The sequence below is a fragment of the Abramis brama genome, assembly GCF_963993115.1.
Source record: "Abramis brama genome assembly, chromosome: 22".
NCBI classification, from domain to species: Eukaryota; Metazoa; Chordata; class Actinopteri; order Cypriniformes; family Leuciscidae; genus Abramis; species Abramis brama.
This window is the reverse complement of record NC_139984.1, coordinates 24,188,781-24,216,644: the sequence shown is the minus strand read 5'-3', so window position 1 is coordinate 24,216,644 and position 27,864 is coordinate 24,188,781. Positions and strand designations below refer to the sequence as shown.

Genomic DNA, 27,864 nt, shown 5'->3' with positions numbered 1-27,864 from the left:
AGCGCCACCTATTGATAAATACATTGCGGCAACAAACCACGATGTCCGAAATTACTCAGGGTTACAGAGCGGTTTAAACACAAGCAGAGGGGCATTTGAGGTTGGTCGGTCATAAATAATACCATGCTCGTTTTAGTTGCATGCTGTGTCACCAGCGTGCACTACACCTCCAGAGAAGCCCCTCTTCTCTTCTCTCATGGTGGCAAACGGGCTTGCCCCTGTTTAGCTTAAGAGATTTTGACAAGTTGCGATGCATGCAGGCGGAATCCTTGACCTATTTCTTAATGAGTGAACAGTACAACTGCATTCAGGGGGCTGCGTTTGCAGTGCAAGGCTTTCCACCGTCCCCCCACCGCTCGTGCACACAGACATAGTCTTGCATGCTCATGCCCTGCAGGATGGGCCCTTGTCAATAGAGTTCATCTGCTTCCTCTATGCTAGTCTCATGTAATAGTGTGTATATCCAATGTTTGTTTGCTTTAACGCATTGATCTCGCATTCTCTTTGCAGCGTTGCCGCTTGGCTGTTTATCTAGGGCTCTCTACCGACCAACTGTCACAACAAAGATCGCCATCACTTTTGACCCTTTCCACTTGCGTAAAGCGTCTCTGTGTGTTTGTAGGTGAACGCGTGCATGCATCCAAGTGTAGCAAAGTAGAGCCAGATGTGGTGGCGATTGCAATTGCCCTGTGACATTTAGAAGTAGGATGCAAATTCACTGTACATAGATAATGATATGGACTTGTCTACCCAATAGTTTCAGCTGCCTGAGTGGCTTCTCTGTCTATCTCTGTACATCAGGTGTAAACAACCTGGCGTGATAATTTGTCTTCAGCATTGGTGGATTAGGCATGGGGTTGATACTGTGACCCGGCGTTCGGCTACACTGTAATTAGGCCTGTGTTTTCTGCTGCAGCTAATTACCCTTGAACAGTTGGTGGACAGACTCTCGCTTGGAAGGTGCCAGTGTCCAGATTGGTCACAGAGAATTGTGGGTGTTGACGCCTTTTACTGCTCTAGAGTGTGGGTAAGAGTCAATCACATGCAGGTGCCGGTCATTCTGAGAACAATCGCCGTTTTATTCAACATTTTATTAAGAATTGAAACATGTTCTCTGTAAGATCAGTTTTCTATGTTCAATACATACGCAAAAGGGGTGTTTTCACCCCAAAATGATTTATTCATCCTCCTTGTCATTCCAAACCTGCATGTCTTTGTTGCTTCTGTGGAACACGAAAGAAGATATTTTGAAGAATGTTTTGCTTTTGTCCCAACAGTCCTAAAAAAATGGATTTGATTTGCAGAAGCTTATGTCACTTTTTGTACTCTTGACTTTTTGCACTTTGATCATCTGAAGAGCTGGTATTGCTCTCAGTAGCTTGTTGAGACCATTTTTGTCTTAGCCTATTTGAAATTGTGCTGCTTTTGTATGAGCAACTCAAAACACAGAAGACAAAAATCAATCACCACCCATTTCTCCAATACAAACTTTCTGCTATTTTTTTTTGAGGGGGCCGATGATGCATGCTGTTCAGTGAGTAATCTTTTTGAGGGTAAAATGGTGAGGGCGGTTTTATGGCAAGATGCTACTGATGGTTCAGTTTGGGTAGGCTGAGGCTTCTGGATGTCTGTGCTTAGTTTCGTCTGGTTTTCATGATGGAGTTTTGCCTCTTGAGACTTTGGCCAAAAAGAAAGTATTGAGGAGGACATATAATAGACAGAGTTTGTGTGTGTGGAGTGGGAAAGAGAGTGATCAAGAGAGAAAGACACATGTTGCCATGTGGCCAGTCATAAGAGGACATAGTTCTCCAGTTAAACCCAGCACTCCCCTTCTCCTTCTCTCCCCCTGCAGCTGCCGCTTGTTGAACTTGTGGAAAACAAAAGCTTTTGTTTAGATCTTCAATCCAGCAGATGGGAGGAAGGACAGTAAATGAAAACGGCAAAGGGAATGGAGCAAGTAGACCATGATGGGAAGCATACAAACTTGGAGGCCGGTCCTTTGGGAAGAGTAACGGTCCCAGGAAAATGCTGCCACGAAGTTCCTGCACTGTGCGGCCCTCTGTTACTTTTTCATCCCAAGCCATTGACTGAAAGCGTTAGTCAGAGCCTCCAGGCTCTCTTGGGCCCGGGCTGCTTTTATTAAGATGTTAATGGAATTGCCTTCATGACACACTTCTATAGGACAGCCATTCTTCAATGCCTCAATCTGTCTTCTGCACGGAACACATTAGCGGCTTACGCACAACAGGTTCCTTGCACGTTCGTGGCTCATTCTTTGTGGTGATTCTCTAAGACTCTATAATTCTTCCGTGTATATAATCCTTCCCGCCACATGCATGCCATATTTCACAGCATGTAAAGACCGCCCATTTCAACGATAACAGTAATCTATGGACTCTAGTGCTTCTTTTTGTTTGTCAGTGAATTGTAGCCTGATTGTACGGTAACATCAAATCAGTATGTTAAACCTCGAAAATGCTAATGCTGTTTTTCTACACAACGTCTAAAAGGAGGGATGGTATGCTGGTGCAAGCCTTTGTGCCTTCCCACACCGCTAATGATTTCCCTCCCTTAACCACAACCCCTTATGTTGTGTTTGCTAAACCCTTACTAGAGATTCCACTGCAGACATGCTAGGCTAAAAGAATGATGTTATAAACAAGTTGGGATTTTTTTACAATCCATAATTTGTGTAATTAAGCTTCGAAATCCATCCTATCAGTGTTGGAATAATTGCTTTCTTGTCTTGTTTATTGGAATGGTCACTGTCCGTGTAATTACCGTACAGTGAATCCTTTTCATTGTCATTTAACAGACTGTTAAAAGTCTGTTAAATGACTATGAACTGCTATCTAATTATATATATATATATATATATATATATATATATATATATATTTTTTTTTTTAGTGTACCCAAAATTCTGTCATCATTTATTCACCCTTGCATCGTTCCATACTTTTTTCCTGTGGAATCATATTTGTATAGAATGAAAGTCAAAGGGTCCAAACCAATTTATTTTATTGTATGGACAAAAAAAAAAAAAAATGCTGATACATTTTTGTTTTAATTTTCTACCAAAGAAAGGAATGGGAATACCCAGGGTTTATGTGCTGTGGGCTTGCACACCGTCCCCTATTGACAAGAGGCTGTAGTCCTTGGTTTTGTAATTTAGTCTAAAGTTGTCATTTGAGTGTTAAATTGACTTTCATTCTGATTTTTTTAAAAAAAATTATGCTTGATTCAAGAACAGAGTGCATTCAGATTACACCTCGACCACCTTCTCAGTGGTGCACTGGTGGAAATAATTCCTTTGTTGTGGGAATATAATTGCTTTTAACCTCCTTTTACCTGGCTTGGATTTTTGGCTGCAGGCTTATGCACGTACACTGACGTGTACCCACCTGCATCCATGCTGCCTGCTTTGTTACAATTCTCAAGTCAGCCATAGCCTTATCAGGAGAGATAGCTCCTCTTTCCTGTCAGGAGGCAGACGCCTTAACACATCCTCTCCGCCTCAGCTGGGAAAAGAGCTCCGATAAGCCTCCCAAATTCATTCCTGAGCCTGATAGCAAACAGGGCTCCTCGGGAGAGAGACAGGGAACAAGAGAGAGGGAAACTCAAAAAGATAAACACTTTCCATAGCACAGGGCAAAACAAACTGAAAGTGATGATGAAAGTTGATGAAACTCTCAACTTCCAAAGTAAAAAAAATAAAATGACACATGCCATCTTTGTGTACCCATGATAGACACTGGTTTGTGCAAGCACATTCACAGAAGGCCTGGCTGGTGCCAGGAGCATTGGACACACTCCTTTGAAAACAAGAAGTATCCATACTTAGAATGAGAACAGAAGGTCATACTGAAGGAGCGACTCAGAGTGGGAAAAGTATTCTGGACTGAGAAGTTCTCCCTTATGCTCAGCATTCTGTTTGAAATCTTTACTTGGGCTTGGGTAGCAGCCACATTGAATTCAAACAAAGGTTCCTTGAGTTCTTGCTAGTTTCTGCAGATTTCCACATAAGTTCCACTTGCTCCTCAACTTTTGATTGTTCTTGTGGGTTTTTTTGTGAATTGTTTTTAAAAAAAAAATTATGCATACTGAGCTTTACATATACTACTCTTATATTTTTATATTTAAGTTATAGTTAGGCTATACTAGGATAGTATATTTTATTATTTGTGTTATATAATCATATTTCTTATTATTTAAAATGTATATAGTTGTTTTTAATTATTTTACAATTTTAGATTCTGGCAATTGTGCATTTAATATGTTAGCTGGATTCATACAGTACATGTTAGCTTTCCAAGGTATCTTTTTGTTTGATTGCTTGTCCTTCAAAGGCGATAGTCACAATGAAACTGGGAAATATCGAGTCATTTCAAAACATCAAGGTCATTGGGTGTGCTAGCAATTGATTAGACCACAAATCTGACCTTTGGGGGGGAGCACGATTGTTTGAGCATGTACAAATCTGTCCGGAATCATGATAACAATGAACAATCACTGTTTTCCTTTCTCAGCTTCTCAGCGCTCCAATCAAATGATTCATTTGTTTGTTTGTGTCGTACATAAAATTCTTGTAGAAAACCGCATGTTTTCTAACAGAATCCGTATCTTAATGGCCTACTAGCGTACAACAGAGATGTCATAGCATGATTCCTGTGGTGTCAAACCTCAACATCAACATTTCCCTTCAGCTTTCCACATTTGAATTTCACAATTACGAACGTAAGTGTTTGTCTCGTGAATTGCACCACAGGAAATAAATAATCAAATGATGACATCATGTATAATTCACAGATGAACAGCAATGTAGGTCAACCACGCTTCTTTTCTTGAGCATTTAAGGGGAGTGACTGTCGAATTAGGGTATCTAAGACAATTATCCCAAGTGTGACAGCACAGAGAGTCTCAACAGAGGACTGCAGATCCCTGTGTTGTCCACCGAGATGTTGATTAAATATGACTGCTCTGAAGCTACTGTCTGCCGATGGGGGTTGGGGAGGGATGGAGCGAGTGAGAGCTAAGGATAACGGAAGGGGGGTTTGGGCAGGTTCTCTGCTGTGAATGAATAGTGGCTCAAGCCTGCATCTGTAGCAGTTTAGGATTATGGGTTAATGCTGTTTAATGCCTGCCACACAAGAAGTGAAAGCATGGAATCTGTGACACTGTCACTGTGATGTAATGGTGTCAGCTGGGTGTTTACTCAGCGCTGTGCTCTTGCACTGATCTGAGACCAGCTTTTATGAACGGTTCATTTCAGGACTTCTGTAAGCACAGGTTATCTTGCTGTTGCCTATTTCCTGGGGCCTTCCTCAACTTTGAAGTCAGCATGAACTAAAATGACCCCATTTACTTTCTTAATATCCTTTTCTGGTCTTACTGTGCACATCATATATATATATATATATATATATATATATATATATATATATATATATATATATATATATATATATATATATATATATACAACTTGCTCTGCCTCTGAAAATATATCCTGTTTAAATAATAAAAAATAAAAAAAGACAGGCAGCTGTGGTTGCCAGAAATTCACCGTAAAATATACATGGACAATGATTCTGGTATTACAGGAATTCATATTGGTACCTGCATATTTTACAACTTCTAACTATTTTATTAAGTGATAGAATTTGTAATATCCCTACTTGTTCAAAACTTGTACAGAGACGAAGCACTGGATCATACAGACAAAGACAAAATACTATCAGGTTAATGCACATGATGCTAAAGTATAGAATGAACATTAAATGTAACACAAAAAATCCCAATGTGCATTACTGATAACAAAAATGAGAAGAAATAATAATTTATATAAATGTGCCATGCAGTGACTTTTGGGAATGTACTTTTACAGTGTTTCACAGTAAATTATATAATAATTCATAGTTTGTACTTCCATAAATTTGATAGTATTTTAATTTTAAATAATATTAAAGAAAAAATACTATCAGTAATTTAAAGTTAACTAACAAACATGATTTCTGTATCATGTCTTTTACTGTAAAATTTTGTAATTTTCATTGTGTATTCACTACTCAGGTTTGGAATGCCCATTTTTCACAAACCAAACAATTCCTAATAATTATATAAACGAATCCTGCTCTTTTTTTCTCTCATTGTTTGTGTAACATGGTTATGTCATGTTACAGTACATGTGTTAAAGGAGTAAAATGGTTTGAGAGTGCCATTTAAAGGTGTAGTAAGTGATTACTGTAAAACACTGTTGGAATTTGAAATCAGCAACCAGAAGTTGCTTTGTTTTTGTGCAATACATGAGTAGCATTGGTTTTGCTGTTTCACAGAACCAAGATATGCTGTTGTTGTAGTGTAATCAGCTAAATCATCCATAATTGCACGAGCTGATGAGACAGCTGTTAGTCGTTGCCTGTGTTGCATAGCATGTTCGTTATTTTGAGGGCGGAGCAATGACGGGAGGGGTGTGTTTCTTTTGGGTAGGGGGTGTGTGTGTTTGGGTCTCGATTTCAAATGTCAACAGTGTTCATTAGAATTCGCTTACTGCATCTTCAATGTTGACTTAGTGATTGCTAGGATGTTCCTAGATGGTTGCTGTAGTATTGTTATTGATTGCTATGGCATTAGGAGTTGCTAGGGTGTTCTGTGTGGTTGCTAGGGGGTTGATGAGGTGTTTCGTGTTTTTGATGGGCAGATGCCAGAGTTGGGAAAATTGAAAACTAAAGAAAAATGAGAGTGACTCAATTCATTTTAGATCTACTTCCTTGCATTCAAATATGAATAATATTGCTTTTGCTTATGCTGATTTGAATTCAGTTCAAATATAAGACTTACATTTTCGTATGAGGTCATTGTATGAGGAATCAAAGTTTCCTTAATCTTTTTAGATAAACAGCCCGATGAACTCTGAAAATATATAACTTTTCAGAAACATTCTCATTACCACAAGCGTTTTGGAAGCTTTTAGGTTGAATTGTTTAGTGAGTTTTCGGCAGTAACCCGAGGCATCTTAGATGCTTGCGAAAACATTCGAGATGAAGTTTATAACCCCCAGCTGAGTTGAAGACGGCACTCATCGCCACGGGCAAGAGTTCAGAGGTGAACTGAGCTCAACCACCCACCTCATATGCTCATTGCTTTGGCCCCATATCAACTGTTTTGGAAATACTCCAGTTATGTAACAGACTCGAAAAAGCCAGAGCTTCTGTTCCTGGAGGCGATAAATATTTCATTATCTCTGCCTGTCATTATTATGCATCAGAATGAATCTGTCAATTAAAGGCTCTGTTGAAGAATTTTGTCGAAAGGAAGTATGCCGTAAACCGGTATGGAGCCTGAATTAAAAATTAACTAGCTTTATATTGTTTGTTTGTTTACTCATTTAGTTTCTGCCTGACAATTAACAGCTTGTAGCAGACAGCTTTCCACCCCTCCTAAACATTGTCCCTCCCTCGTTCCTCTGTTCCTTCTTTTGTTTGCTTAGTGTGGTGGAGGAAAGAAATGTTTGTGGCTGCAAGCAAGCATATGTGTGTATGTGTTGTTGGGTGGGGTTACGCGTGTCTGTGTACATGGGTATTGTGGTGTTGATATAAGAATGCCCTCTCCTGCCAAGTCTTATATGGGTTGTTGCATCACCTAATGATCTTTGCAGGACTTTGGCAGATGGCCAATGTGTCTGCATTCATTATCATGGACACACACACCTGTCCTCCTGCATTTTTTTGCCTATCCTTCTTGGGATGAAAGCTTCTCTTACTGTCTTTCCATTGATGTTGGATCAGTAAAACGAAGCCCAAGGTGTCCAAGTGTGCGGCCTTGACTGGGTTTTTCTTGGAATTTGTGCTTCTGTCTAGCCAACTGGCCTCAGGCTCTCCACACCGAGTCAATACGCTTCAAATCATATGGCTACTCTGCTTTACTCTCTCTCAGAACAACAGATCTTCAATTAGATACGATCCTTTCAGAAACACCTAAGGATATTGCACAAATTGTCCCAGTAACTCCGTCTGGGGGCCCCATCAGTATACCGTGACCTGCTATCAACCTCAATCTCCTTGATGTTCTAACGGTGGCTAAAGGAAATCTAGTGGTGACTACAGATCATGATTGTGTCCATCATTGCTGCTGCACGCTGTGATAAGTGGATGAATTAAATGAATATAGAAATCATGGTAAGCTCAGAGGTGCTGTACTCTGTCCGACATGTTGTGGGTCACAGCCTATCAATCCCCTTGTGTCTTCAACACGTCGCTCCACATTCATATCCTTCTCCCACACTTTTGTTGTTCACCTGCGATGACATTCATTTTTCACCTGCTAAAAGTTTTGATTGGTTTTGCACTTTCTTGCGCACTTTCTCAGTACAGAGTGGGAGATCTTCCTCTGAATCAGTGCTTCATCGTAAGGACTTTGTGGTTGGTCCCTTGGTCATGTGGTGTTAAATAAAAACCCTAGTTTACTGGGTTCTAGTTTCAGTCAATGTTTTTATCAGTCAGTGACTGACAGCATCCACAGGCAGTACGGAATATGGCTCGAAACGGGAAACAAGGAAGAAGGAATGTGAATAAGACCTCTCTGATTGTTCCTGGCGAAAGTGAGTCAGACAGGAAGAGGAAGGGAGCAAAAAGGAAGTGGGCATTATATTAGTCTTGCTCAGGGGAAGTATGACGGACGGGGCAGGGCATTGGTGTGACCGTTCTCACAGGATGGAAAAATGGCTTACTGTTTCACATGCCGGTCTCCGAGGATGGCTGGCATGCTGCCATGCTAAGGTCAGGCAAGATAAGTCACCCTCTCTGGAGAAACTCTTAGTCAGAAACTCAAGTATGTTCTTGCAGTAACAGGCATTTCCGATTCTCCACCCAAAGTATTTGTCAACACCTGGAATAAAAAAGCAAGGATCAGCAATTTTACGTCCTACCCTCCCTAACTAATGCAGTTGAATGCATTGCTCATGCTCTAACATTGACCTGTTTTGTTTTGCCTAAAGTAGTTTAAAACGTCATGCACCTTTCAACCTCCATCCTCTACTGCACATCAAAAGCCAGATTAAATGGGTGAAGTTCTTGCTCTATTGCTGCCTTTACTAATGACTCACAAATTATCCATAGATTTTCTCCAGTCAGTGAGTCTCTTGTCTCTCCATTAAAGCAGCATTATGCAGCTTTGCCGATTTCTTCGCTGTTTTCTCGCTTTTTGCTCGCGGGTTTCTCTATAGAGCTCCCTTACAGCTTCGGAATAGATATTTGACAACACTGTCGTCAAAACTCGTTGACGACTTGCCCCCCTCCCATCTTCTCCCGCTGGTCATGTGCATTTGTTTTCAAAGAAGCCGGCGAACGTACGGAGCCATGTCCACTGAGGTATGTATGATACACAGAAGGCTAGCATATAAATGTTTAGATAGTGTATGTGTGCAGTGCCGTAAAGCAATTCGTTACATCGCAAGACCTGATATCACGCAATACTTCCTGATGCTGCGGCCGGCGGCCCGCCGACCCAAAGTTGCAAGTGCGGTTTTTCCGCTCACAGGCGATCGAGGGGTGCGAGAAGACCACCATTCAACCCGAAAACAGTCATATAACCATTCCAATGACTCCGAAGCTGTTCGGTTAAGATAAAAAAGTTACTTAGTTCACCTTTAAGAAACTTGTTATAGTTCCTGGTTGGATCTTTTAGCCGTCTGCTGACAGTGGTCTGGAGGAAGAAGTCCTTTCAGAACAAGCACTGAGAATTCCATTTGGAATTGAGTTAAGAATGCTTTAAGTTCCACTTTGAATTGAGGTAGCAAACATGAAGTTTGTTGAATTAAAATGAATTCCTGTAACTGTACTTTGTAACCAAAAAATAATGAATGTTGGCTTGGCAAAGCCTTGTTTGAGATAGATAGATAGATAGATAGATAGATAGATAGATAGATAGATAGATAGATAGATAGATAGATAGATAGATAGATCTCTGTTTGAACTTGGCTTGATTGACAGGATTGGCACATCATCATTACATATTTGTGAATGTTTCTGATCCCATTTAGTGTCAGATCTTTTCCTTCTTTCCCTATTTCCATCTCTTTCTGTATTTCTTTCTCTCTCCTTTCCTCATATTTCCTCAAATAGCTTTGGGTTCAGCCGCTCCCTCTTGCCCAGCTGAAACAGATGCTAATTTGAATCATCATTCACACACAGATTAGTCTTTGATCAAACTTAATGCCCAAGGAGCGTCTGTTGCATTTGAGAGGAGAAAAAAACACCCTTTCATCTGTTCCGAATCTACTCAGAGAGGGAAAGAGTCAGAGGCGCAGATGAGCGAAAGAAGCCTTTTAGATGGCTGTAGCCATTCAGGTTTGAGACCATGACCAATGAGGATTGTCCAAAAATGGTGCCTTAACTGCTTACAAACAGCATGACCCTGAGACTCACACCTCAATGGTAGTCCCAAAGGATCTGTGTGTGTTGCATATGGTCTACTTAGTCAGTGGTATTCTTCTATTACTATTCTGTTCACATGTGGGACTGGGTCTAGTAACTCCCTGCTCTGAATTTCAATTCCGGCTCTTCTGATGTATGCCTGTGTATGGGCATGTGATGCTGTCTGAATGTATGTTTCATTAACATATGTTCATTCATTGAGGGCTATGGTGGGGTTATTCCTACATATATATGAAGAGTTCAGATGCAAAAGCCTCTAAGTGCCATCTGAAATTTTCTTCTAGAATGATCTTTTTATAAAGCTCGTATATTTAAGTTAAGTAATTTCACTTAAATGACAATTATTAGGTAATCTTCATTGCCATTTAAGTGAAATTATTGAACTTAAATATATGAGCTTGATAAAATGATCATTCTAGAAGAAAATTTCAGATGGCACTTAGAGGCTTTTGCATCTGAACTCTTCATATATACATACCTATAAAATGAAAACAAAACAAAAACACACACACACACACACACATACATACACACACACACACACACACACACACACACACACACACACACACACACACATATATATATATATGTATATATATATATATATATGTATATACACTCACCTAAAGGATTATTAGGAACACCTGTTCAATTTCTCATTAATCTAATCAACCAATCACATGGCAGTTGCTTCAATGCATTTAGTGGTGTGGTCCTGGTCAAGACAATCTCCTGAACTCCAAACTGAATGTCAGAATGGGAAAGAAAGGTGATTTAAGCAATTTTGAGCGTGGCATGGTTGTTGGTGCCAGACGGGCCGGTCTGAGTATTTCACAATCTGCTCAGTTACTGGGATTTTCACGCACAACCATTTCTAGGATTTACAAAGAATGGTGTGAAAAGGGAAAAACATTCAGTAATGCGGCAGTCCTGTGGGCGAAAATGCCTTGTTGATGCTAGAGGTCAGAGGAGAATGGGCCGACTGATTCAAGCTGATAGAAGAGCAACTTTGACTGAAATAACCACTCGTTACAACCGAGGTATGCAGCAAAACATTTGTGAAGCCACAACACGCACAACCTTGAGGTGGATGGGCTACAACAGCAGAAGACCCCACCGGGTACCACTCATCTCCACTACAAATAGGAAAATGAGGCTACAATTTGCACGAGCTCACCAAAATTGGACAGTTGAAGACTGGAAAAATGTTGCCTGGTCTGATGAGTCTCGATTTCTGTTGAGACATTCAGATGGTAGAGTCAGAATTTGGCGTAAACAGAATGAGAACATGGATCCATCATGCCTTGTTACCACTGTGCAGGCTGGTGGTGGTGGTATAATGGTGTGGGGGATGTTTTCTTGGCACACTTTAGGCCCCTTAGTGCCAATTGGGCATCGTTTAAATGCCACGGCCTACCTGAGCATTGTTTCTGACCATGTCCATCCCTTTATGACCACCATGTACCCATCCTCTGATGGCTACTTCCAGCAGGATAATGCACCATGTCACAAAGCTCGAATCATTTCAAATTGGTTTCTTGAACATGACAATGAGTTCACTGTACTAAAATGACCCCCACAGTCACCAGATCTCAACCCAAAAGAGCATCTTTGGGATGTGGTGGAACGGGAGCTTCGTGCCCTGGATGTGCATCCCACAAATCTCCATCAACTGCAAGATGCTATCCTATCAATATGGGCCAACATTTCTAAAGAATGCTTTCAGCACCTTGTTGAATCAATGCCACGTAGAATTAAGGCAGTTCTGAAGGCGAAAGGGGGTCAAACACAGTATTAGTATGGTGTTCCTAATAATCCTTTAGGTGAGTATATATATATATATATATATATATATATATATACTCACCTAAAGGATTATTAGGAACACCTAATAATCCTTTAGAAATCAAGAAATTGATTTCTTGACATTGTAATGCTATTTTTTCTGCAATTGTTATTGTAAAACAAATATATATATATATATATATATATATATATATATATATATTTGTTTTACAATAACAATTGCAGAAAAAATAGCATTACAATGTCAAGAAATCAATTTCAATAATGCATTGAGTTTAATTTATCAACACAGACGTCATGTTTAACGTGATAGTTTCATCCTTGAATCTATTATAATATATTGCTAGTCCCGAGATTCTTCACATTTGTGAATAAATGCGTAGATTCGCATAGAATGCTTGTGGAATTGAGGAATTGCTAATAAAGGATGAGAGAGAGCAAATGAGATGTAAGCTAGCAACTCCTTTTTGGCACTTGATGGGCAATGTCTTTGAAGTCAAGGGCATTAAATCAAAGTTTACTATTTTAGCATCTCTGTCTCTCTTTGCACTTTCTTGGTATCTGGCTTCCTCTCTTCCATTGCTCAGTGGCATGCCTATTCATGTTTCATATGGTGCATTTGTTATAAGGCCTGATCCCTCACACCTGCCCTGGTGTGCTAGATTCATGCCCCAGTGGAAAAAGTGCTTCGGTGTTCAGTATCGTGACACAAGATTTTTCATCCGTTGTTGTAGGTCAGTGTGACATTCACTCCTCTCCACAGCTCTTCTACAGCTCGATTTTCAGTTTCACGTTTGTGAAGAATGGAATATCAGTTCTGTGATTCAATGAGCACACCAAAAACGCAGAAAGGATTCTGACTTGATCTGTATTTTTTCTTGAAAATTCTTAAATTTGTCTTTTTTGTGATTTAGTGGCCTATTTTTTTATGCAGTCTATTATATTAATTATTAATTTGTCTTGAAACTCTACACAATTAAATGGATCTGGCTGGTAGTCTGTGCAAAAGGAACTGACCTCATCAAGGATCTAGGGTCACGTGATGCCAGAGCTTGCAAGGTGTTTGGCCCACAGGAAGCAGACCTGTTTTTTTCCACTTCACACTCCTTCCTCTGGGCGTTGAACTCAGCGCAGTGACTCAGCATTTCCGTTGGCTAGATAGCATGGTTGTCAGGGTTCAGGGTGAATAAGTTGGCACTTCCAAGTGCTCAAAATATTACTGACCTTTCACTTTCTCTCAGGCAGGGAAGATGGACAGGCTGCTCCTTCGTGCTCCTTGTGCTATTGGCTGCAGACCACCTCTTGCCTCGCCAGCTATGAAGCTGTCACATACTAGAATTTGATTTGGATATTCACTTGTAACTTGCAGATATATTTTGAACGCCTCAGTAATGCATAACGGAACCAGCCCTATTTACCAGTTTTTTTACTTTATTTAAATATATATATAAATTTGATATATAAATCAAATATTTTTTTTAAGTATTTTAATATAAGTAAAAGTCCAGTCCTAATAAAAACTGTTTTATTCTACATGGAGCGGGTCTCCTCGTGGAGGCTGCCATGTTTAGATCGCATGGCCAGCCGAACAACATTATCAAAATGTGTTTTTTCAAACAAATATTTTCATTTAGATTATGTTGTTGATTATAAAACTGCTTGATGTGTCTAGTGGTGTCTAGATTATTCTCAAGTTAAAAGAGTCAGCCTTTACATCAGCAACCTGATAAAAGCTGTTTTATTCTACATGTAGCTGGTCGCCCAATGGGGCTCGCCATGTTTGGATCACATGATCAGCTGAACAACTATATCGGTTAGTGCATCGATAGATCATTTCCTACTTTTTCCTATTTTGCTACTGTACCTTAAGACTTTATTTGCATTTATCTTTGTTTAAGTGTATTTATTTACATACCTTTAAATGTGAAATGAGTAACAAGTAGCTTAATACTGCATCAGTATTGATTATATAAATATGAACGGTCATGTTAATGACCTTAACACCATGCGATTTATAAATGATGAGTTTTTAAAGCTTAGTTTCTATTAAGGGTCTTGGTGGACTGAGAAGGTATCTTTGAGTATGCATCCATTTTAAAATCCTGTTTTTCCGCAATATGTGAAAACCCACCTGTGTGAAAATAACAATAGCCACTAAATGGAACAAGTAAGATCCATATATGACCTGATGTTTGCGCAGACACTGCATTTTTCTTCCAATCCGGTAGCATTTGACCTACTTATGTCGCCATGTGGTACTTAACCAGTTCACTAATTGCTTTCATTTATTCATACCCATGTGAAGTTTGGCATCCCAGTCATCTGCCTGTCGTCTGAATGAATTCATTCGGAGCAGCAGCGTGTCTGTCTCTGCAGCCAACTTAAAACGATCACGTCAAACTGGGCTTCATGGTGTACTCTACGAAAAGGATGTCTGTCTGAAGGGCAAGAGGAAAAGGAGATATATTTAGAAAGATAAAGCCTCACCAGACACTCTCAGTGCTTCTGTAAGGGGCCCGTAAGTCTTCAGTAGCTAATACAGGCAGCTCCATTTCCTTATTGCCTCAATGCAGTCAGATATTAAGCTAAGTAACAAGCTGCCGACTTGATTCGCTCGGTTTTTATCACCCCTGATGAAATCATGGCCTTTGTTTTGAAAACTGTGTTTGTTGGAAGAGTACAAGAGGACGACTGAGAGAGAGAAATAGTACTTTGGAGAAGCTCAGGCCCTGTCTAATGTAATAGACTGAAGAAATGGTTCCTGTATGTGCTAAATGAGATTTTAAGGTGTCTGAGTGCTGGATGGTAACCATAAAGGAGAGAAATAGAATCTGGGATGCATTTAACACTTATTCGGTGTGTATCAAGGTAAAGTGGATGAGATGGCGGAGGGAAAAGGTATCTGCCCACTCATTGCAAAGCCTCTCAATCTTTCTGCCTCAATGTTACGTACTTATTGTAGCTCGCGGCGCAAGAGGGTTTTCACTTATGTTTGATTGCATTGGTGTTAACTCACTCTATGAGCTCTGGGAAAGATCGGCTCTTAAATCACAGCAGCTTCTTTTCTTAACAACACAGTAAGCATGTGGAGAGGGGCCTGGAAAAGACTAGAGTATTAAATCCATATAAGTGGATAAATAATTAAAACAAAAGCAACTGGACTCTTCTGATGTGACCCTGTATTACACTTGCTCTCTATGCGGGGCTAATAATACCTTAGATCTGAACAATATATGAGCCCTGAATACGACGAATAGCTCAGCAATGTGTTTATGATGTATTTTATGCCTGTTTCACATATGTAATTGTCATGCTGAAACTTTTAATTGCATGTAAATGTGAACAAATAAGAACTGAATGGGCATAAGTTCAAACATCGCCTATAGAAATATATTTTGAGGCTGCAATCTTTCAGCTTGATCACATTTATTTTTAATCTTGCACCCCTGAGTGCTGTGTTTAGCAATCTTAGGCACAGGAAAAGCGAGATTTAATGCATTTTGATAAGATCTTTCTCCCTCAGCCATCATTGTTATAAACACATTTATGGGCCAATCTCAAGAAAACATGGTCATTTTCATTTTTCATCAATATTTTCATATATTTTTTGTATATATATATATATATATATATATATATATATATATATATATACAGTAGTGTTGTCACGGTACCAAAATTTCAGTATTCGGTACCAATACCAGTGAAAATCCACGGTTCTCTGTACCAATTTCGGTACCAAAGGGCTAGAAATCAATAAATTCTTTGCTGATACTTCCTCGTCATCATGGAGAGTGCAGTTCGCACCGCTTCAAAAATAGTCGATCTCCGAATGCGAATGAACTTACTCTGAATTTTAGTATTGTTTTTATATGAGGATCCTTTTTCAAATAGCCTACAAGGTCAATATTGATTTTCACTAACGACAAAACAACAAATTATCCGTGAATTTATATGGAACTAATCTTTAAAAGCTTTCCATCTTTACTCTCCTCATGTAACGTTGCATTTGGAGATCGACAAGTTTCTCCTTTCCACAAGCGCTTGCTCTCCCGTGGCGTCTGTCGTTGCTATGCAACCATGAACATAGGCGCGCCTGGAAAAACGAGCACGCTGCATCGCTTCTATTATGAGCGCGCTTGCCGCGCGCCTACATTTGGAATAACGAATCTGCACGCGCAAAAAACACGCTATGTGAACGGCCACTTATGGCAACGTGACATTAGCCTAATCCAAAATATTTCCATATGTGTCTCTTTCCTCCTTTCTTATCAACAAGTGGATTTACAGCCACCACATCAGCAGCACCGCCAGTCGCCATGTCTCAGCGCTTAATAAAGAAGACGCGCAACTGCACGCGCTCAGTGCATGCGTGCGCATCAAGGAACCGGGATTGAACGGGTCCTCGGTACCACTGGTACTTAAGAAAACTTGGTACCGTGACGTTTACATTTTTTTAGTACCGACTTGGTACCGAAGTACCGGGTCTTTTGACAACACTAATATACAGTAACAAGATCTTTTTTTTCCATTTGATTTTGGGTTAAAATATGGCCTGGACATGTTTTTAATTAGATTCACCCATCAAGCCATGCATTGCATTGTTCACAACCTCGTTTTTTGTAATATAAGACCTTCCAATGACCCACTCAGTGGTTCGTAAATTGACATGCGTGATTTAAAGTCCGTGCCTGACTTATTGAGCCGGGGTAAGAATTGACTATCATGGGGTTCATTGGTATCTCCATGCCTGTGCTTCCTCTGTGATAAATCAACTGATATCCCCTGGATACCCCCCCCCCAGGCCTCTGTTTATTAATAAATGCTGCTCAGTGACAGTATATAGTCAACGGAGAGGATGTCCTATACGCCTGGGGAGAGCGTGACGGATGATCCGGCCTGTACAGACTGCAGTGACACTGCATACAGTTGTCATTCACTCTGTAGACAGTAAAGCATTTCAATGTGGCTTCCCAACATGCCATGCCTGAGCACGGAAAGCAATACACAGTAACGGCCCCATAACACTATAATTAACAGACAGATTTATGACACCAAAGCAGTTATTTCAGCAGCATTTACATGATTTATTCAAGTGCTCGACAACAATGATAGTGTAAAATACATCAACTGCTGCAAATCTGTCCCTGTCTGTACTATAAACTTCTGTAGTTAATGGCCTCATGCATGTATTAGTGGTCAGGAAGTACATTGAGGTTTTTGCATAGACTGCAGGAGTAATATTTCTGAATTATGTTTTTAAGGCTATCTTCTGTCCCTATTGTTTGTGAAGCTACGTGGCAGTGAGTTATCACAAACAGGATTATAAAAGAGTATATTTCAACTCCGCTGTCACAGATTAACCTGGAACATTGTGGCCCCCTTTACTACCGGCCTTTATAGAATGCTCTGCTGAACAGCAGCTACATTAATTGGATTGGCATCTGATTGATTAGACAATAGTGAGTGAAGCAGAGAGGGTAGAAACACTGGTCTACATGCAGCCTACCTGTTATTGAAGTAACTGGAACCTCTTCTTGTTCCTGTGTTGAATATGTTTAGAGATGTTGATTCTTCGATTGCAAGGTTGTGATTTGAACAGAAGCTGATTTGAAACAAAGTCCCCTTAAGGCAAGTCATTTCACTCGGCGGACATCTTTCAAGCGCCTCGGGAAGCTATTTCAGTCATTCAAGTGCAGCTCATATCTCTTTGAATAGGGAAACATCAAATTCTCCAAAGCTGTTCACTAAGCTTACAATTACATTTTATGTTTGAATCACCAATGAAATCTGACAACAAATGTCTCCATAACGTTTGTTTCTAAACACTCAGGTCATAACAGAAAAATGCATTTTTCAGGCTGGACCAGCCAAAGCTCATGAACAGAACGAGTTTTTCCATTCCACTGCACTTCTTTTCCACTATTTTTCAATGTAAACATGCACTAGACGGACGTGTTTTACCGTTGCGCTCACATCTTACGTCTTTTGCAGCATCTCACGCATGACACTGTGTTCTAAAAGACGCTGGCGTTTGACACGGCGTTAAAAGTTAAACTTTTAAAAGACGCTTTTCGAGACCTTGCGGTTTTTCCCCATTCCACTGCCCACGTCTTGCGTTTTTCAAAGCAAAAACACATTCTGTGTGAACCAGCCCATAAGTGTGCGTCTCAGAACACTGACTGTTTCTTTAGCAACTGGAGCTTTTAACGGCAGCTGCATTGATGCAATGACCAATTGGCGATTGCCTCTTTTATTTAGAAGGCGGGACTTGCATTTTCTCCCATTCATAGTAATAAGAGTGCACAGTCTTTGCATATCTAAAGTCTTTAAATGCATCCCAATTCACGTGTATATATACGTATATGTATACCATTTTATGGTATAAATAGTATGAAAAGAAAAAGTGCACATTAAACACTTTGTCACAGTTTCAATCATGTAGCGGAGGGGGAGAGGCTATCAACCAATGTTGAATGACAACGTAACATTATAAAATTCATACACTGCGTGGCTGAGTACATTGTGCATAAGTACATAGTGTGTCATGGGACACAACTTTTGTTTAAAACCAGGCTGGAGTGGACAAACAGTAAGGTTGGTACAGTTTACAATTGTTATTGTTGTTATTATTTATTACATGCCTCCCTGCAATATATTATTCAAATAATAGCTGTGCTAATTTCATGTCTTTTGTATCACTCCACAGTCTATTCTCCTATAATGAAATAAAAATTTCAACTTGCCCAGTTGTTATTGCAAAAGAAATCATTTCAGAGTGATAAAAGACCACCCTATCTGGGTTTATTTTGTAGTGATGACCACACATTATCTCTTAAATATTTGATCATTCTATTTTTTATTAGCCATTCCAGATATTGATATTACTGGCATCAGTTGACCGCTGCTTACCGGAAACTGTCTACACTAAACTAATGTTCACATTCACTAGAATTGCGCACACACACACAAGAGTGTCATTTTCTGTTTATGGCGCCCCTGACGCTCAGCCGTCGCTGTGGGATGAGTGTGTTAAATCTCGGCAGCGCTAGCTGTGCCTCCCGCTGTGTGTGGAGTAGCCAGGTGGTAGCTCTGAGTGGCTGTGCATACAGGCACTGTGTGATTGGCACACTGGATCCCGTTGGCAAGCTCTTATTTGAAACAGTGGGAGCAGAATGGAGTGGATTATTCTGACAGGTGCCCTCTCATTTCCCTGAATATCTTATGTAATGCATCGGATTTGAGAGCCAAACATCACAGCGGCAGATTGAAGTAATATTATGCAGTTCGCTGGTATCCATAACGCCGCTGTCTGTTTATGCCGTCTTTTTTCACAAACATTGTAAATCTTCCTCGCATCATCCTCTTTCTCTATCTCACTGACTTTATTTTTTCAGTTCTCTGTGCCAGGCTGTGCAAATCTGCCCCAGATAATAGTCTATGTGTTGGGTGCCAGCTTTTGGAGTTGTGACTGCTGTTGTAACGGGTTGTTGCCCAGCTGGAGTAATGAATAGCTGGGTCTTTGCTGCCTCTCCCTCTCTCTTGGGTGCCAGAGCCTCACACGGCCCCTTCTCCCTGCTAGCCAAAACCCGTACACACACACACAAACACACACATTTATACACTGATCCAAAGCCGAGGAAGTCCTTTGGGAGAAATCCACTCCGTGGCATTACAGTCCGGATAATCCACATGAAGGTTAAAGTCGTGCTTTGAGTCTGTTCTGAGGATTTGATCAGATTCCATTGTGTTTTCTAAATAGGAGATAAATAAGGGTGCATTTGAGTTAAGCAGCCAGCTTCAGTGGCGTTTGAGAATGATTCGGGCTGATTATTAGATAGCGGTTCTGTTTCACCATTGGCTGTGGGCTGAGATGTGATTTATCTCATTGGCTAAATCAGTGTCTGACTTTTGGCTGTGTGAGGCTTTGGTTTAACACTGACCCCAGTCTGGGGTGTTAGGATGTGGGCCTGAGAGAGCTTAACACTCCCTTCTCACAGCTGGGAGCGCTGCTGTTTATGTAATCCAGCACCCGGCAAATCTCTCATCCTCCTTTCTGCTTTAGGACACCAAATACTGCACTCACTCTACTCTAACACCCGGGACTTGACCGTGGAACTTGAGAGAGAGAGATGAGAAAAGTCAAGTAACAGTTGGATAGAGAGATTCTGATCAGAGCGATCAAAAGAATTTCAGGGCAAATATATTTGTGAAGATTAGAGATTATGTTGGACAGACCAGAGACCAATGTTTTGACATTTATTTATGTTTACGTTTATGCATTTGGCAGAGACATTTATCCAAAGTGACTTGCATCGCATTGAAGGTATACATTTTATCAGTTCATACATTATTATATGTGTATGACATGTTTTAGTCATATTTTAGTCATCTAAATCAGCGGTCCCCGACCTTTTTTGCGCCACGGACCGGTTTAATATCAGACAATATTTTCACGGACCGGCCTTTAAGGTGTGGCGGATAAATACAACAAAATAAAATTATACGACCGGCATAAAAACTGGGGTATTTTTTAAATATAATAATAAACGTGAATCCAATGTGTAGGCCTACTCGCAACTTTATTAGCAGCGCCCTCGTAACATCGCGCCTAAAGACAACTGAGAAAGCCTGAACACAAACAAAATGCCCCCCAAAAGAAAAAAATCTCCATGTTTTCGGTGCTGATGCGTTCATGTAACATGTAAGGGTGGCGCTGCCAATAAAGCACCTAAAAGCTGTCACAACGAACCGGCAAAAATAATGATTATGAATATGTAAAATATAGCAGGAGACATTTTAATTGTTTACTAATAAACCAGTTTTTGTTATGTCAGTGTCGGATGGAAAGTTGAAGTTGACGATGCTGACTCGCGATCTTCGCATGTAGTGAACGCGCCAGAGAGAAATGCACACTTCATACGGATTACATAAGCAGAGAGCAGTCTGTTTTCTTTCGTTTTGAATTGTTCTGTTTAAAAGTAGACATTTCAAGCTTTCTATATATGTCTCAGGTCTGTGAGGCAAGTAGGCTACCTTATACACTGAGTTTCGGTTAATTTATGAGACCAGCTCCAGCTCACGCGCCGGCGCCTCCGTATCTTGATTATCTATTTTTTAATATATTTACTTCTTATTTATTAAATCCAGACAATTGGTTGATGAAACATTGATTAAAATTAAGATACAATTAATACAAAATGAAATTAAATGTAAAGACAGGCTTTGTGCTTTCTGTTTGAGGTCTCTGTGAAAGTTTTAATGCCTTTAATGCAGTCTTTTAGTGCCGCTTTCAGAGCGTCCGTAACGGAGAACTGTCCCGTCTGTAACATTGTTTTTTTTTTTTTTGTGAAATAAATTTCGAAATAAATGCGACTTATAGTCCAGTGCGACTTAGGCTATATATGTTTTTTCTTCTTCATGGCGCATTTTTTGACTGATGCGACTTATACTCCAGAGCGACTTATAGTCCGGAAAATACGGTAAGTTATTTATTATTTCTGTGCGGCCCGGTACCAAATGTCCCACGGACCGGTACCGGTCCGCGGCCCGGGGGTTGGGGACCCCTGATCTAAATTATTTTAGTTTTAGTTTTCTCCCAACTGTTTACTTTCACTTAAGACATAACCAATTATGGTTTGATGTATTTTTGTGTGTATTTGTCCTTTCAAGCACACTAAGATGCAAAAGAGAACTCAATTTAGTACTCGTACACCGTCAGAGAGGCGGCTTTCTGTGTGAGTGCTTTATATGTGTGTGCACATAAACCCTCCTGAAGTGAGTTCTCTTCTCGCGCTTGAATACTTTAAAATTGTTTTATTGTTTAAATTGGCAAAACATTGTCTTGTCGACTCAACTTGTCGAGCCCTGTAATGTATTTTAAATTTTGTCGTGTTTTCCCGGAGATTATCACTCCACACGGTTTACAAATGGTCTTGTCTTTGTCAGTGAAAAATTTTTGTTGACGACAACTATCATGAAAGTTATTCGTCAACGAAATTAACACTGGTTAGCACCATGCTGTACTGTTTGAGCTACAAGAATGCAGTAGCGTAGCTTTACAGTAGTTAATACAATACTAAAGCACAATGATGCTTTGTTCAATATTAATACAATGTGATGTGCAATCAGCAATGATGACACAAACTCCATAAAAGTTAAGTTAAAGGATTTTAAAAATGACATTTATATATATATTTTTTTTTTTTTACATTTTACATAATTTATTTTTGATGTTATTATTTAATGTTTTTTTTTTTTTTTACTTTTTTTTTTACTTGTTGCATTCTTGGCTGGTTAGGGCAAAACTGATTAATGTGGGGCAAATTTCTTTTTCTTTTTTGTGGATTTTTTTTAGGATCTGGTGTCGCATCTTGAATAAATCTTTTGCCTACTATTTTCAAAAACTCCCTTCAACCGTCATGCAAATAAACAACTTTTGATTGAAACAATTGAGCTGACAAAAGAAAATGCTGAACAGACAGCATCAGATTTCACTGCTCTTTCATGTGCAACTCCGCCGTAATGTTGACTTTCAAAACTTGCAGACTGGAAAGCATATTCTGGGCTTCCAGATTGATAAATGCGCGTTGCGTCAATCAAAGCGCTTAATTAAATTCAAAACCGCAGAGCCGAGGGAGGTAGATCTGAATCCTGTGGCCTCTGGTGACATTTTCCGTTTGTGTCTCGTGTCTTTCCGAGGGCTCCCCGTCTCCCACTGCCGCCCTTTACAATTCAGATTTATGGAAATAAGCACTAATAGTAACCTGTGCCAAGCTTGACAGACAGCTCTGATGAGAAGTACTTCCAGTTTGTTTGTGTGTGTGTATAAATCCGTAAGCAGATTGTCGGTTGTGGTAATAGGTGCGAGTCCGAGACACTGTTCGAGTGTGTGTAAAGCAGTGCGTGATTTTGAAAAAGCTTATTTTTGTGTGCACGTCTGCGCGTGTTTGTTTGCCAAGGAGGTGGCGACTGTGGGAGGGTGAACAAAATTCATTAGAATAACATTAATAATATTATAATCTCCCCTCAGCGGAGTTGCGGGACTGTGTCAGGAGTGAAAGAGAGAGTTTATGTTCACAGAGTCTAAGTGTGGAGGATGCAGTGATGTCGCAGCAGGTTGCGGGTGAAAGGCAGAGATTAGATCCGCACCCCCTTGTTTGCATTCGGGGATAAGAACGCCTGCTGACGGCTGCTAATTCTGATGTCATGTTGACATGGCTTTTTCTTTGGGAAATCACAATGTGTGAGGGATTTAATAGACTTTGATATGCTTCAGTCAGACTGTATCACTCAGTGTCGTGGTGAGAGAGAGACTGGTCTTTAAAACGCTGCCTGAGGATCGAATGCATGCACATTGTGTAACTCACCGCACAGTACAAAAGTTCATTGCTAGAGCTGTAATAATTAGGACTGTGCCTTTTAGTGGTTTTGACATTTGCATTATGAATACACAGCGTACTAATGGGCATTCTGATGAAAATCCTCTCTTAAAATTGTTTTTTTGTTTTTTATAAGTAATGACCAGTTAGACTAAGACAAGCTTCCTCTAATTTTTGAGCTGATAGTAATAAGTAGGTGTCTGATTGGCCAGATAAACTTGACATCATCAGTTTAAGACCTTAGCTCCTAAAGTCATTATACAGCATTCACAATCTGTTTTACCTTCTTAATATGATTTTTTTTTCTATTTAGACAGGAATGAAAAAAAAAAAAAAAAACTTTTCCCACTTTTAATCTCTGATGTATTCATATTTACATTTTATACATTTAATTTATACATTTATTAATTTGACAGGCAGTTGAAGGGGAGGGGTTGAAAAATAAGAGGTCTTGGTGACATCAGCTGAAAAGGAAAGTCGTTTCAGAGGCGGAGTATTTTATTACATTTGGAGGAAACATTAAGAAAACAAAAATTTTCTTCTTCATAATAACGTGCACCAAAAAAATCATTAACAATAAGAATGGTAATGTGTATTAAGATGATAAATGGGATCCATTTTGGTTTGAGGAAAAGTAAATAGCAAATACGTAATTTTGCACACTCAAAGTCGTTTTTCCAGCTCCCACCCAATAGTTCCCTGAAAGAAGAGTTCAGTAGTCCCTGAGTAGGCAAAATAAGACCAACAGGAAGCCATGTGGTCAGTGAGAGTGTAATCCGTCCCTACTTCACACTGTGTCATTTCCCTATGGGGAATGGATGCGCTCGGCAGTGGGAGCTGGCACGGAGAGAGAAGCAGCCATTACTGGCGCAGCCGGAGCTCCCGCAGAGACAAAAGAAATTATAAATATCACTACACTGCCACGACACCCTGCTCTCACAAAGCCTCTCATTATCACCACCAGAGAATGTCAGGGAAGAAATAAAGACTAATGGACTAACCTCTCCTACTAATCGTTTTTTAGACGCACTCTCACAAAGTGCTGCTTCCCTCAAGGAAAATTAGACTTTCTATTTTTAACCTGCTAAAAAAAATGGCAACAGAGATAAGACTCTTCGCTGCCAAGCGATCGGCCTTTCAAAGGCAACAACTTCTCAAACTTTGTTTTCTTCTTCCTTGCTGCTTGATTTTTCGTCTGCTTAACTTTCTTTTCTGTGACGGTATAAATATTGGTATTTATTTAACCATTTAGATTACATGCTCAAAGATTAGTTGTTATTAGGAATGACGGATTAATCCCAGGCATGAAATTCCAAAGTGTCATTTTTTTTTTTCATTCCACAATAATTAATAGGATTTTCCGCCATAACGGGATTGTGGTTTAGGTTCTTTATCTGAAGCCGTACAATAGCTGTAAATATGAATTTAAAAGATCAAACAACTTTGGTTCTATTGTTAAGTAGCTTATAAAAGGAGGAAAAATATGTAATGGTACACGGGGTGGGGGGGATGTGGTGTGCTCCCTCTGCTCTCGTATCCATAGCTTCAACCCTTGAGCCGGGCTCTCTATCAGCCCTTGGAGTTTAAAATTACCCTTCTGTCCATTGAAACGGTTCGCCTGTGCTTTGAATTGTGGGTAGAGTCTGTGATGAATCACAACATAGCATTACTCTTTCAACCCTAAACCAATTCTAATGTCCCTATGCCAATGCTAATATAAAGTAGGGCTCATAATTCTAGAGATTTGGTAGCTACCGCAGTGTCACTGCCAGGAATCTGATCATTACGTTAGCAACATATTCTATAGATGAGCGAACCGAAGTTAGTCACAAGGCCGCTATGGGTTTATGCAGCACTAACATGTGGTGTGGTTTGTTTTGCCTCACTGTTCATTAAGGAAAACAACAGTTTTCCTGTACAATAATCACAGCCTCAGCACTCACTGGAATGCAGTGGTTTTCCTGTTCGTTCAGTCTGCACACTCACATTTAGCCCCACAATGAAATCCAAGGCCATGCATTCGGATATAACAAGCTAGAACATTTCCATGCCCCCATTTTTTGGAGCTTTATTCAGTCAGATACCACAGTGTAAAAGATACCAATGTGGCCTGAAAAAATCTGCTCTGTGCTTGTGCACATTTCAACCGAGGAATCTTTTAGAAGCATAGGCTTGAATTCGCCATGGTTCACAAGAGATTAGTAGTGCTAAATTTGGATCCCATCTGAACAGCATTGTATCCCGGAGGTCAGTTTAATGTAAATGTGATGAGCGGATTATAACCCAGGGATGGATTTTCACATGATAAAATGACACTCAGTGGAGCCATGTACTGATGCTCAGTCAGATGGAACTGAAATAACAGTCAGGGGCTCAGTGGTACTAGTGATGGTGTCTTCGTTATAAAGCAAGTGCTTTCAATCCAAAGTATATATATACACACACAATTTTTATTATTACTTTTTTATTTTAATTATTAAATTATTCAAATGATATTCCCAGAGCGCACAAACTGTCTTTTTATGTGACTTACTGGCGCAGGTGCAACTCCACCACAAATCAAACCAGAGACAGAGGCAGGACATTTGAATAAAAGCATAGTCTCTTGTGGTTGTGAGGTCATAATGGATATGCTAATGAGGTAACTGTTACCTTTCCATTTGTGCACTGTATGGTTGTGAATCACTGTCATGGTGAAATAAAGCTCTTGCCAAAATGCCTGTGCTGTTGTCTCCACAATACAGATGCCTGTTCTGACAAACCTACCTAAATCGCACCATTATCTCTATAGGCTCTGGTGTGACGAACCAATGATTCACAGGTGCAAACATTGACATGGTAATCTCTTCCGAGAGCCAAGTGTAAAAGACTGACTTCAAACAATAAAAGGAAGCTAAGAGGCGAATCAGTCGCATCTATTCAATTCTTTGGCCAGGCTGCATAATAAGCAGAGTCCTGTCAAGCGTCGCAGAAAAGAGAGGGAAAAACACAAAGCATAATAAACAAAGCCCCTATTGCTTCTGTTCCTGACAGCACTGCTGCTAAACTTTGAACAGTCGTTATTTACACCATTCGGTCCCCTCTTCAGTGCAGCTGTCGCTACGACATAAAAAGAGAGAAGCCACTCGCTCTAAACCAGCAGGGAACTGGGGAAAAAAGGGTTAGGGAAAAGGAAAAAAAGAGAGGAGTGGTGGTAGTTACTCGAGCAAAATCATACAAGATAAATTCAGTGATGGTTTGCGGTTGGAGAGAAGAGAAGAGATGATTGCACTCCTGAAGGTGAGGCCTAAAAGCCAGAAGGCTGCAGAAAATTGCTTGTTCAGCAGATGCCACCTCCAGGGGAACGTGCTTTGCACCTCCAGCATGTGCGAAGTCCCACAAAAGAGCAGCGTGAAGGACAAAATCAACCCTAGGACTGGGTTTTACAACTCCCTTTATAGCCATGCTAATATACTGCACCTCAGAACTGAGCTCGCGCATGTTTATGATAAAGAGGACAGCTAAACTAGGATATTAGCACTTTGATATATGTTAGCAAAGTCCTGTTTATAATTCTGCACAGGTAATTTAGCTTTGATCACTTTGTCCCTTTAGCCTCTACATGCAATTCACAAAGCGATAAACAATAGCTTCTATTTCTTGACATGTTCTTGCACACTAGCAAAGCTTAAACAACATGTCTGAGCTAATTACAATTGTCGGGCTGCTTTGCTTAATCATATGTGATTCTCTGATGTGCAGGCATTGTCTACACTTGTTAGCCCTCTCGTACCACCTACTGTAGCACTGATAATGTATGCAAATCAAACAAGGGGGAAAAAATATGAGCAGAAATATGTTGAATGTGTTCGGACATTGTAGATTGTATATCTCTAATGGCTGCCTTATTCGTTTAGGGATGATTGCTCTGGTGCCAATGATTAATCCCTCCAGGACTTAATGGTGTCAAAGGGATACAAAAAAGGAAAGAGAGAAAAACACGAACAGAATTGGAAAGCATAATTAATGGATTCAGATCCTGTTAAACAGCCCCCTCACAGAGCAGATAGTAAAAACAGGGTGCATGGAACCGGCACCCAATTTGTTCACACTTTGTTGTAGTAATAAGATCCAGGCCTCCCTCATGCAGTGGATTGGATAATTAACTCCCTGGGATAAATTCAGAAGAAAGCAGACCCCCCTTTTGATTTATCGTATGGGGGAGATGTCGCTCTACTGGTCTTTGCAAACTGCTATTACAT

The 27,864-nt window shown here is 40.1% G+C and overlaps 1 protein-coding gene across 1 annotated transcript in view; it reads left to right on the top strand.

Annotated features, from left to right (window-relative positions):
- Window positions 1–27,864, top strand: part of plxna2 (plexin A2) — a 200,930-nt gene that overhangs the window by 4,098 nt on the left and 168,968 nt on the right. The gene's annotated exons all lie outside the window — the stretch shown is intronic.